The 13435-nt window shown below is 37.2% G+C and overlaps 1 long non-coding RNA gene across 1 annotated transcript; it reads right to left on the bottom strand.

Annotated features, from left to right (window-relative positions):
- Window positions 1–3439: 3439 nt before the first annotated feature.
- Window positions 3440–5787, bottom strand: LOC112200862. The gene is made up of 3 exons (XR_002936480.2): window positions 5752–5787; window positions 4188–4264; window positions 3440–3649 (listed from the first exon to the last, which is right to left on the bottom strand). It is a non-coding gene; the product is annotated as an uncharacterized LOC112200862 (long non-coding RNA).
- Window positions 5788–13435: the final 7648 nt, after the last annotated feature.

Raw genomic sequence — 13435 nt, 5'->3', positions numbered from 1 at the left:
CACTTCGTGGATAGATGAACATATTGGTTCTGTTATAGGGATTGTCCCAAGTTTTTTTTTTTCCGACAACGAAGAAAAAGACTTGGTTCAACAGAGAGCTGGGCTATGTTTAGGGTCTTCACGTTGATGGTTTAGCAACTAATTTGACTACTGAACAAACATTTAGTAAAAATCACGGTTGTACAACGTTGTGACTTCCCTTGCCTTCGTTCTGAAATGGGTGGTCAAGACAGTTTTGTGTAAAATAACTATAACTCCTAGCCTTACCCAGCTATCAGTTGCTTTTGACTACGTCAATAGGAAACCAAACCAAGAGCTCAGTATCTTGAAATGCGCAGCCAACTTTGGAAGAGCCCACCCTCCCACAGCTTTGAGCGCTTTGTAGAAGCTGGATCTTCTAGAAACAACATCGAACACTGGCATCCCTTGAATAATGAAATACGCTTCTTTCAGGATATCAGTGTTCTTTTCTCATTTACTTTGACCCAGCTAGAGGAGCCTTTGCCCACTGAGCTGCCAAAAATTTTGAATTTTCGGTTGCATTTTTCCTCGTCAACCATGCTTTCCAGATCGAATGTTGGAGTTCCCTCTAGAAGATGGTGAAGAATCTTTGTCAAATTGACATTGGAACTTTTTATTTGGATTCATAGTATAGTCCCACAGAATTACAAGTATAATTATGTTTCTCGTCGCATGGCAAAGGTAGGGCGCTTTCTGAAAATATCATAGCATACTTGTCTCAGAGAAATCCTTAATAGAGTCAGTCACTTGACATAACCTCTGGATACAAAGATTGTTTTTTTTTCTTTTTCTTTTTCTAAGAGAACAAGGGAGATTGTTTTCTACCTTAAAGATTGTGTTTAATGGTAACTTCGTGGAATAATATAATAATGCATAAATAAATAAATATAAAGCTAAGTATAAGAGGAACTTTAGTTCACGTATGAGGAAATCACACTTAAAGAGAGTTCAAAGTAGATAATATTATGTTGTAAGATGAGATGAAATCATTTACAGCAAGCATCTAGCATGAACGAATTACTAGAATTCAAATGACAATGTTTTAAGAAGAAATCAAACATCTAGCATGAGCAAATCAAACTAAAGGATCTTTAGAGGCTATCTTAAATTTTGAGGACGGAATTTTTTTAAGGGCGTGGATTTGTAATACCTAAGGTATTTAAAAATAATAACAATAATGCCAATAATAGGAGTAATAATAAATTACAGTAATAAATAGAGGAAGTTTGAAGATTGAAGGTAAAGAAAGAAATAAGAGAAATAAAAAATGATGTGATCTGCGCCATAAATATTAACACCGCTTAATCTGGGCCATTCATTTTATCTGTTGAATACTTGAGAGAAGAGGTTAGGAAGAGATTTCAAATAACTAGGGTACCCTAGTTATTTGAAATCGGCCCTTTCTGCTAAATGAAATCAGCCGACTGATTTCATCAAATCCAAATCCCTAATGAAAAATTTGTGCCAAACGGGCTTATTTGTATTTGGGCCTCCTAAATCCAAATCCTCAAGTCCAAATCACCCTATCCAAACAGGCCTTAAAGAATTTGAAATTCAAATGTGTGGTTATATCCAAACAAATCTATTAGGATAGGAAGTTTTTTAACAGTTCCTTGATCAAAGAAACTGCCATGTAACTGCTGTGTTAAACAGCTTTATAAATAAAGTGAAATTTGTATTTGATCCCTGCTAGAACATAAAGACACTCATTGAGTTTGTCCCATCAAGCAATAAAGAGAGATACGGTGTGTATCTAGGAGAATATCAAATAGATAATGGCAACAGATCACCAATGGATAACAACAGCAATCCACCAAGTCAGTTTTACGATTTTATTTCATAACATTGATCTAACATTTGAGATAGTATACTTGAGTTATATGTTTATGTTTCATATTGAATCTAACAATTGGTATCAGAGCAACTATACGCAGATTTAGATTGATGTTTATTGTAATGCAAATTTATATATATCCTGAGATTTGATGATGACATGCTATTGTTCATATAAATATATATGCATATCAATTAAATACAAAGCGATAATGCCTTTTACTGCTGTTATCTGTATAAACTGAGTATTGTTTTTATCAAATTATATAATGATTATTTGTTATATGTATACATGTGAAAATAATTGTATCTAACTTCAGAAACTACTGCATATTTCATGTAGATTAATATTGTTGCCTAAGCAGCCATGATTATAGTGATTTATGCAATAGGCTAAATGGAATTTTTCTTTCTGAGTGTGTTCTGCATATGTATTCAATGCTATCAAAATAGTTGTAATGTATATGTATGAACATACATTCACGGAAGAAAACATGAAGAAAACTTGAAAGTTTAAAATACAATCTAACTTTCAAAGCGGTTGGATATCAAGATTAGGCTTTCTAGTTTAACATATGCATGATAATGAACATTCATAAATATATCGTTAGAGATAAGTGTATCACAAATGATACCAGCATCTTGAACATGTATATATATATATATATATATATATATATACAGTCCGGCTACACTAAGGATGTCCTTAGTTTTTCTTATGGAACGGATTTACTGTTTTCACCCACTTTCCGATCACATTTTCACATCTTAACCGTTCAGTTTTTAGGTCCTAATGTATGGATCACCTCTGCAAAATTTCAGCCAATTTGGTAATCGTTAAGGCGTCCAAACTGCAATTTACACGAACGAACCGAATCTGTCGAACCGGAACCGTTCGTTTATATTGTTGTAATTTGCAGTTTTGGATGCCTTAATGATCACCAATTTGGCTGAAATTTTGCAGAGGTGATCTATACATTAGGACCTAAAAACTGAACGGTTAAGATGTGAAAATGTGATCGGAAAGTGGGTGAAAACCGGAAATTCGTACCTAAGAAAAACTAAGGACATCCTTAGTGTAGCCGGACTGTATATATATATATATATGTTTATTTATCTATCTGCATGTGATTCATTTAAAATGTTTATTCTATATGAATTAACATTTGGGTTATGCATATGATTCTAGTATATAGTCAGACTAGAATATATATTGAACACTACAACAAAATTGGTCTTTTACGACACACAATGTGCGCTGTAAAAGACAATTTTACTGCACAAAGAAGCGTGTCGTAAAAAACCATGTCGTAAAAGATAAATTTCTCTTGTGGCACACAAAATATGCGCCTTAAAATACATTTTTTGCGCGTCGTAAAACACTCTTTTGTGCACCGTGAAAGATGTTTTACAACTTTTATTGTGTGTCATAAAAAATCATTTTAGGTGTCGTAAAAGACCATTTTGCTTGTCTTAAATGGCCCTTTTGCGTGTCGTAAAAAACTATTTTGCGTGTCGTAAAAGATGTCTTCATTCACTCTTCTAATAAACAATACTTTCAATTAAACCATTTCATTCAACATAGTAAACAAAAACATTCATATAGTTTATTATATCAATTAAATAAATATTACAAAATCATAGTATAATTAAACTAGTTTTCAAATATAGAACATACTAGCTAGATTAGAATTGTCTTTAGATTGATTACATGAGTACTTGAAGAGGCTGACTATAGCTTGATATGATGCCACACGCCAACCATTTCTCATAAAGAAGTTGTATATCATAGAGCCTACAAAAACAAGCAATGACAAGCATTAGTGAAGTTGGCCCTTCAATCAGTTCAAAGACAAAGTAACTGAACTCTAAGCTATTCACCTACAAGAAAGAGCAAAGTAACTTGCAGATTAACCATTACACCATGTAAACATACAATTTAATATTTATAGGAAAAGAAATCGTAGAAAAACAAGACAAGCAAAGGAACTCTTAAGAGAAAACTAAATGGTCCCTTAATTCATATATTTACTCTTAGCAAGTAAAAGGGCAGCCAAAAATCTATGAACTTAAGAAAGTCTATGAAATCGAGACATTATTGTGAAGTTATTGCTCATATAATCTTAACCTACTTTTCAACAAGAAATTTCTTCAAACAGCTCAAAAGGGCAGCTCTACAACAACTTCACATTCTCATCTTAATTTGGGATGCAAGATTTATAACAATGGACTAATTTCATCATCCCTGGAACATCGAAATGAGCCTTCTAGTATGGCAAATGAACCCTTCAACTAGCTATTATGTAAGACCATCTAAAGATGTATTAATGTACCTCAATGAACAGCCGAATTCACCTTGATGTATTTGACAGGCCATGTATTAATGCACATGGGTTGCTTTCTTCCACAACTGAGAACATAAATATAGAGCTTCTGTTATGAAATATAGAGCTGCTGTCTAACTTTAGCAAAATATAAAAGCATCTGAAGCTCACACTAATCATCTGAGCACTATCAGAGACCACAAGGGTATCTCAATAAAATCAAAAAGTGATTCTGGAGTGTAAACTATGTTTCTCAAGTTGAGCTTCCTGAAGTTTCTTAGGTTATGCATGCGACCTTTGATATCATATTTAAAGTGTGTGTGGTTGTATATCTACTATCTAATATCAGCTTTGTTGCCAAATTTAAAATGTATAAGAGAAAGGTGACTGAATACAAATGGTTATGAAACTTACATGAGTCGCCAACATAAAGAAAGAGAGATTAGCCCATGCATAAAGAAAGGAGCAGGTTCGAAGAACCGTCAGCACGTACTGAATTATAAACAAAAAGTTCAAGGACTTTGCAGCACTGTAAGTTATGGAGTCATTTAGATTGAGAACTACAACAAAAACTAGCACCTGCACAGGACAGATAAGAGCAGGACAAGTTTATGAGTCCACAATTATAGTCAAAACTATAAAAGGCTACCAGTTCATTTCACCAAGAGCTATTCACTCTGGGACTTTTGCCATCTGAGATGTTATTTTGTGACCGTGCATCAGTACTTAAGCTAAGGAAGGCCACTGATTTCAAAAATCTCAAAGATGCTGAAAACAAGCTCCTACATGTTTTTGAGTTTTTTCTTCAGCATTCTCTTCTAATCACAGCTCTGTGTCCTATTTAAATCACTGACAATTTACCTAAATTGACTGATAGACCATTGTTGCATGCAATGAAGGCTTTTATTTATGGTAGCAGGTCTAGTAACTTTAAGTCTATTTTTGGCAGACACAAACCAAATATGTTTGAGACATGCAGTGCTGAAATATGCTTTAGAATTATGAGCTGGATTAGAAGCCAATGCTAAAGCACTCATATTATCTGAGTGTAGAACTGGAACAAAAGAGAAGTTGATGTGGAGATAATCGAGTAGATGAGGTAAGGTGGCATGGTTCAGGCATTTGCTTGATGATTTGTTCATTTAACTCTGTACAGTGTTCATGGTGACAACCTGAGTGCTCTTGATTTAGTCTCAAACACAATACAAATTTTCAGAGTAAAATATATGGAATTTGATGCTCATTATTTTACTATAAAGAAAGCTGCAAAAGGGTAACTCAACTTCAATATATCCTCTACTGATCAGTATACAGACATCATGACATAGGGGTTAAAAACTCTCCTTTTTTTCAACATCATTGCTACAATCTAATGCTTGGAAACCCAGCATCAGGTCCTATACTAATTGACCAGAACCAGCCCTCAATTCACCATTGTGGATGTTGCCACAAGTTATTAGGATACTTGGTTATATATGCCTTGCATATAAAATTAACCCAGCATCAGCTCAAGACACAAAATTCAAATATCACAACTTAGAAGATACTAAATTATACAAACCATTGCCGTTACCTGAGCAGCAAGAGTGTGAAGAAAAGTCTAAGTGGCTCCTCTGACCCTTTTTTTTCGTCACAGCAGCAGCCAATTTCCCCTGAATACAAAACATTATTAAAATTATAGCAATGAAGCAACTAACTTTACAGCTTACACAAGTCCCCATCACATTGCAATGGAATCACAAGTTGAGATTATGAAACCTCGACACTAGCATTATCCGCAAACACATCTCACAGGATTAGCTATCCTGATAATGAATTTTCGGAACCACTCTTTTCGCATACAAACTGCGAAAGTCAGAGAGCAAAATTTTGTCATCTCTCTCAGAGTCTCAGGACTTTTATCAAACAGATGGTATGCACAACTTACTAACCCGGAAAAACCAACAAAAGCTACAAAACTCAGATTGTGAACAAGCGTGTGAACCTTGTTGATGAGATCTTCATCACACTCAAAAACAACTTCAATTTGAAAATGAATTTTCAGCTTAAATTTCCTCAATTAACAACAAAACAGGAATCAAAAACCGAAACTCGAAGCCATAACTTGGCCTTCACTTAGTTCTACCAATCATTCCACAAAATCAAACCCTAATCGAACCGCAAAATCAACAAGAAATTCAAAACAAGCAGGAATTTGAAATGAAAAGGTGAATCAACAAAATGCAGGAGAGAAGAGCTAGTGATTACCGAGAGAGAAAGAGAGAGACAGAGACTGGTTTGCGCCTTCTTCTTTTGGTCCTGAGCTCAAGGTTTTGGAGCTTCGAGGGGAAAACGAGCTGAGCATCAGATCCCTCTTTTTTGTTTTTGTGTTTTTAATAACCTTTTTTAAATATACTTTAATAAAAAAAATTAATATTTTATAACTCATTTACGGCAAGCTAGAAAAGTGAGTCGTAAAAGACCAGTAAAATAACTCATTTACGGCACACATATTTGTGCATGCCATTAATAGATAACTAAATTTGCAGCACACATAAGATGTATGCTGTGAATGACCAGAATAAACGCATTCTGACGGCACACATCTCATGTGTGCCGTAAATGACTGTCTTTTACAGCACACATAAAATGTGCGCCGTAAAAGACTGATTTTGCTGTAGTAAACCCACCAGAGATTGTGCCTATTTGTGTGGTGTCACACCTTAAGACTGTTTCCATTACTCACATCACAAGACATGATGATCAGTTGGATTTGGTGGAGTATTTGTTGAAGTGCGGTTGTGTTCTGAAGAAGATATCTTTATCCACTAGTGGTAAGCTTCTTTTCAAGACCCACCATATGACTGAAGAGAAGTTCAAGAGGGAAATTTTGAAGTATCAAAGGAGTTCAAACACTTGTGAGGTTGAAGTTAAGTTTGAAAATAAAGGGGTAGTTTCATGGAGTTGTTCAGACTGTGGAAGCAACATCCTTTATCTAAAATTGTAGATCAAAGAAAAAAAAATATTATTCAGAAAGAATCATCTTTAGAGTTTCAATTCCGCTTCACTTCTATAGAAATTGAATCAAACGACAGTTAAAAATTGTCGTCTATCTCGGTGACGTGTGATGAAGGTGCATTTAGAAAACTCTCATCTGAAGGACTCGGCATCCATGTCGATAGCATGTCGACAGGCTCTCAGTAGAAAATAAGGATTTGATATGTTTGGAATAATTCGATATATAATTCATCTCCGAGTATGAGGTATATATAGAGATACAAGTGTAATCCTAATAGGAAAAGAATCTCCTACAACTATACAAAGTACGTAATCTACACGTACAAGGAAAGTAAATATTCACAGAATATTCTACACTCCCCCTCAAGTTGGCGCATAGATGTCGATCATGCCCAACTTGTCAATTGAGTTGTCGAACACTTTCCTTGACACTCCTTTTATAAGAACATCTGTTAATTGATCTTCTGTATACACAAAGGGGAAACGAATGATCTTCCTATCCAGGTTTTCCTTAATGAAGTGCCGAGCTACCTCCACATGCTTAGTCCTGTCATGCTGCACCGGATTATGGGCAATTTCAATAGCAGACGTGCTATCACAGTGCAAGTCCATATGATTCTTGAGTTTAAAACTCAAATCTTTCAATACGTTATGAATCCATAGCATCTCACAAACGCCATGTGCCATACCTCGCAACTCAGCTTCTGCACTCGACCTAGCAACAACCTTCTGTTTCTTATTGCGCCAAGTCACAAGGTTTCATCTAACAAAAGTAAAATACCCAGATGTGGACCGTCAGTCAGTCTTATCACCAGCCCAGTCTGCATCTGTGTATCCCACAACTTCCAATTCCCCCTTTTTTTCAAATAACAAACCTCTTCTAGGTGTCATCTTAAGATATTTCAAAATACGATACACTGCATCCATATGCTCTTCACTGGGACAATGCATAAATTGACTAACCACACTCACAGCATAAGCAATATTAGGCCTAATATGAGAAAGATAAATAAGCCTACCCACTAGACGTTGGTACCTTCCTTTATCTGTTGGAACCTGATTCGGATAGATGGCAAGGTTGTGGTTCATCTCAATTGGTGTCTCAATAGGTCTGCAGTCAAGCATCCCAGTCTCAGCTAACAAATCAAGTACATACTTACGTTGGGATAAAGAAATTCCCTTCTTTGATCTTGCAACTTCAATTCCAAGAAAGTACTTTAATTGCCCAATGTCCTTCATCTCAAATTCCTTAGAAAGATACTTCTGTAGAGCTTCCATCTCTTTTAAATCATCCCCTGTGACAATCATATCATCAACATACACTAGCAGAGCGGTAATCATCCCCTGACTACGAGTGATGAACAGGGTGTTATCCGAGTTGCTCTGTCTATACCTGAACATCCTCATAGACTTGGAGAATCTTCCAAACCAAGCTCTAAGAGACTGCTTCAAACCATACAGAGACTTCTCCAACTTACAAACCTTGCCAGTATTGCAAGGCATATTTTTAACTCCTATCGGCATGTCCATATACACTTCTTCCTCCAAGTGTCCATTGAGAAAAGCATTCTTCACATCAAATTGATGTAGAGGCCAATCTTTAGTGCTGCAAGTGAAATCAGAATTCGAACAGTGTTGATCTTTGCTACAGGGGCAAACGTCTCTTCATAATCAATTCCATAGCGCTGGGTGTATCCTTTGGCGACTAATCTGGCTTTGTACCTGTCAATGCTCCCTTCTGCTTTAAGTTTTACTGTAAACACCCACCGACATCCAACAGTCTTTTTTCCAACAGGCATAGTCACAATATCCCAAGTCGAGTTTTTTTGCAAGGCCTCTAGTTCTTCATTCATCGCTTGAGTCCACTTAGGATCCGCCAAAGCATCTTGTAGACTACTAGGAATAGATACAGTGGATAATTGATCAACAACAAGTGCATATGACCCAGACAACCTATGGTTAGACACATAATTAGCTATCGGATACTTAGCTTTGGCTGTGATGTCTAGCACATATTGTTTCTTAGGAATACCCTTAGTAACCCTCTATGATTTCCTAGAATCAATATTATCTACCCCAGATAATTTATTCGTAATTAAAGGTACCTGGGAAGGAACATTCTTTGCGGGTTCTTCAGTTGATGATGTAGAGAAGGGAAGAAACTCTGACAAATGGGAACTCTGAATCATATTTTCTTCACTGGACATATCACGGCTGGGCTGGTCAATGGGTGCTTTGTCGGCTTCCTCGGGTCGCGTGCCAATTTCATGGCTTGTAGTGGCATATGTTGGCCAGTCACTATGTTGGTTGGAAGGAACAATTGGGCCAACCCCACATCTGTCCTCATAGCAGGTTGAAGACCCCACTGGGCTGCCCTTGCAGCTGGCCACGGGGCCAACACATCTGTCCTTGTAACAGGTTGGGGACCCTACAGGTCCACCATATACTCCATCTTTTTCGTTTCCTATTACCCCAACGTCAACATCAATCCTTACGGGTTCACCGCCAACTACTCCATCTTGTCCGTTTCCTATTACTCCATCAGTTTCATTCCCAATGTCAGTACTACCAACATCAACGTTAGTTTCATGCCCAATGTCAGTAACACCAGTTTCATTCTCAACTGGTGTTGGAGGATTCCCAACTCCAAATCTTGATTCCAGAGCTTCTAATTCTTCAAATTCTTCAAATGAAAATAAATCACGATCGCGAGGATTTCCAGGATTTCCTTCACAACCTCTCTCCCCCTGAAGGGAAGACTTTGAATCTCCCCCTGAATAATAAGGCTCGGATTCAAGAAATGCAACATCAAGAGAGACATGTATAGTGCCAGTAAGAGGATCATAACATCGATAACCCTTCTGAAATTCAACATAACCAATAAACATACACTTATGGGCACGGGGATCAAGCTTGCTGCGTTGAGGCTTGGGAATATGAACATAGGCTACCCATCCAAACAAGCGAGGCTCCAAGTTAGGAAACGACGGAAGTGAAAGAAGTTTCTGAAGTTGTTGGTGAGGCTTTTGAAATTCAATTACCCGAGAAGGAGTATGATTAATGAGGTAGGCAGCGGACTTCACAGCCTCTCCCCAATATTCACGAGGTACATGCATGCCAAACAAAGAGGCGTGAACAACTTCAAGTAACTGACGGTTCTTTCTCTCTGCTAATTCATTCTGTTGAGGAGTATACGAATTTGAAGTTTGATGTTGAATTCCATGAGATTGCATAAACCCCTGCATAGGGCCATTAATATACTCTCCGCCATTGTCAGATTAGAATACTCGAATAGCCTGTTGGTACTGTGTAGATACCATCTTGTGAAATTCTTTGAACATGGAGCACACATCACTCTTGTTCCTTAATAGAGACACCCAAGTCATACGAGTACAATCATCAATAAACGTTACATAATATTGAGCTCTAGAAAGAGAAGGGATCTTGGCAGGACCCCAGACTTCAGAATGAATTTTCATAAACGGAATAGGACTTTTATTAAAACTGGGTGAATATGAAATCCGACGACTCTTAGCCAATTGACATATATCATAACGAAAATCTGAATCACTAACAACCAAAAACAAATGAGGTTGCAATTTCTTAAGATAACTAAAAGATAGATCACCTAAACGACAATGCCACAGCCATATTATTTCCTTAGCATTCTCTACTCCATTGACCTGATTCACTTGTCCTAACAACTGTTGTTCTCCACTTTCTATCAGATCCAAATAGTAGAGTTTCCCCCTTCTAACACCATAACCAAGAATCCGTCGAGTCAGAATGTCCTGAAACACACAGAAAGAGGGATAGAAGGTCACAATACATGCTAGTGCTAGAATAATTTGGCCAACAAATAGGAGATTATATGCCAATGAAGGAACAACTAACACAGAATCAAGAGTTAATGTGTCAGAAAGGACAACAGATCTTTTTCCGGTAACTGGAGTCGGAGTACCATCAGTAGTAGAAACAATATTTTGAGAGGAGGGTTTCAACTTTTTCAAGAGGCTAGGATCATTAGTCATATCGTCAGATGCACCCATATCAATTATCCAAGAACTATTCATAGGTACCTTACCCTTTATACCTGATTGTGCTACATTTGCTGAGGCATTGGATTCTTGCTCTTCCTCTGTAGTAGCCACAACAGCTCTTCCAAGGTTCTTCCGTGGTTTCTTGGTGAAATCCCACCAATCAGGGTAACCAATTACTTCATAACACCATTGCTTGCTATGTCCCAACTCTCCACAGACTGGACACTTTGTATTTGCATATGGATTTGTTTTACCTGGGAGGCGGCGTTGTGGAGTTGAGAGGCCCGAGGAAGGGCCTTGTTTGCGTTGAACAACCATGACAGAGGACTCAGAGGCGTGTCCCATTGCCTGCCTCTCAGAATGCACCTTTCGAACATAAGCATAACTTTGCTCCAAGTCGAACTTAGGGTCTTTGCACAGAATCTCACCACGGACTTGATCATACTCGGAATCGAGTCCATGAGTGATGGCTGTTATGAGTCGGATATACCAATTCATGAGTGATGGCTCCATGGAGTCAATAAGCCAACTTTTTACTTTTTCATTGTCTGTGGCCCAAACTTCAAGTTCAGCAGAGTTCTCATCTGGTGCAACTCTAGTGCCAGTGAGGTAGCCAACTTTTCCTCGTGCTCTAATCCTCATCTTCATCAGAGGTGCCTATATGGTATAGTTGGATTCATTCAAAGCAACTCCAGTAGGAAACGCCGAATTATCTTGAGCGGTGGTATGATAATGATTGATGATTGGAGGCATGATATGGAGTGTGAGAGTAGCAGCGTCGTCTTCCATTAAGCAAAAGTAAAAAAAAACTATACGTGACTAGAAGAAAGTGTGCGGCAACAAGCAACCAAAGTCAAAAGGTACGGCTAGGTCTTTTAGCAAGGCTTGTCAGCTGGTACTAATTAAGTTAAATAAAGCGTGTGGCAATCCAGATATGGTGTGTGGTGTGATGTGATGTAAGTATGGTGATGTGGGCCAATTTGATGTGGTGGTCAGATGATGCTACAAAAAATGTGTTTGCAGTTTCGAATTTCAAGGTATGAGGTATGGGATTCGGGTTCTGGATTTCAGCGAAATACAGTGCAAGTTCAAGGGTTTGAACCTGCTCTGATACCAAGTAGAAAATAAGGATTTGATGTGTTTGGAATAATTCGATATATAATTCATCTCCGAGTAGGAGGTATATATAGAGATACAAGTGTAATCCTAATAAGAAAAGAATCTCCTACAACTATACAAAGTACGTAATCTACACGTACAAGGGAAGTAAATATTCACAGAATATTCTACACTCTCGACAACATTAACTGTTGTGTGAACGTTACTCAGACAACGGGCAACTTAAGAATCTGTGTATGATTGCGATTCAGAAGTCGTTTTTGTTTATAACTGTTGTGTGACTGTTGTGTGACTGTTATCCACACAACTGTTTTTTCTTAGCATCCGTGATCTGTTTTGAATTCAGACGACAGTTTTTATTTTGTGGGTATTGTGAATATTGTGTATATATGACAGAACATGAAAGCCTAATAGAATGATTCATTTTATTATATATGCTGGAAACTTATATCAAGAATTACCAAACGACAGTAACTCATTAATAATATATATCATATTGTTATAATCCACATAAATGTATCAAAATGGATTTGACAATGCTAATCTTGTATCCACAAAAGAGTACATCTAATAGTACTCCCCTAGAAAAATACATCAAGAAATTTAATACTTTGCAAGCTTTGCTGCTCTGATGGCCTCATTGGAGTCACCTTACAAGCTTCCAAACACTAATATGAACAGACCTTTTAGGAGCTTTTTGCTCTCTTTCTAGAGCTCTAGCTACATCCCGAAAAATGAATCCTTGGAACCATCTGCACCATAGTTATTGTACACTTCAGGTGTTATGACTTCAACAATGGGATCTTGAGGACTCTGATTTTTTTGGTTCTGCATTTTTAGTTGTCCCTTGAAGACTGTATACACTACTTCATAATAACAATTGAAACCTATGACCTCCTTAACCTCTTCGAAAGATGGCATGCTTTCAGGTGGAGGGATACGGCCTCCTCTAATAGCAGCTAATGCATCCTGCAATTCATTCATATAAGTTCTCAACAGTTAAGTAATATTATCAATTAGTCCTCCAACTGCAAACAGTAAGTAGGTTCAGAAAGCTATGAATTTGAATACATGGGAACTACCTATCCATATGCATCAAGT

Source organism: Rosa chinensis, chromosome 4 (genome assembly GCF_002994745.2).
Source record: "Rosa chinensis cultivar Old Blush chromosome 4, RchiOBHm-V2, whole genome shotgun sequence".
NCBI classification, from domain to species: domain Eukaryota; kingdom Viridiplantae; phylum Streptophyta; class Magnoliopsida; order Rosales; family Rosaceae; genus Rosa; species Rosa chinensis.
Note: the sequence above shows the minus strand (reverse complement) of the source record. Positions and strands in the feature narration are given on the sequence as shown.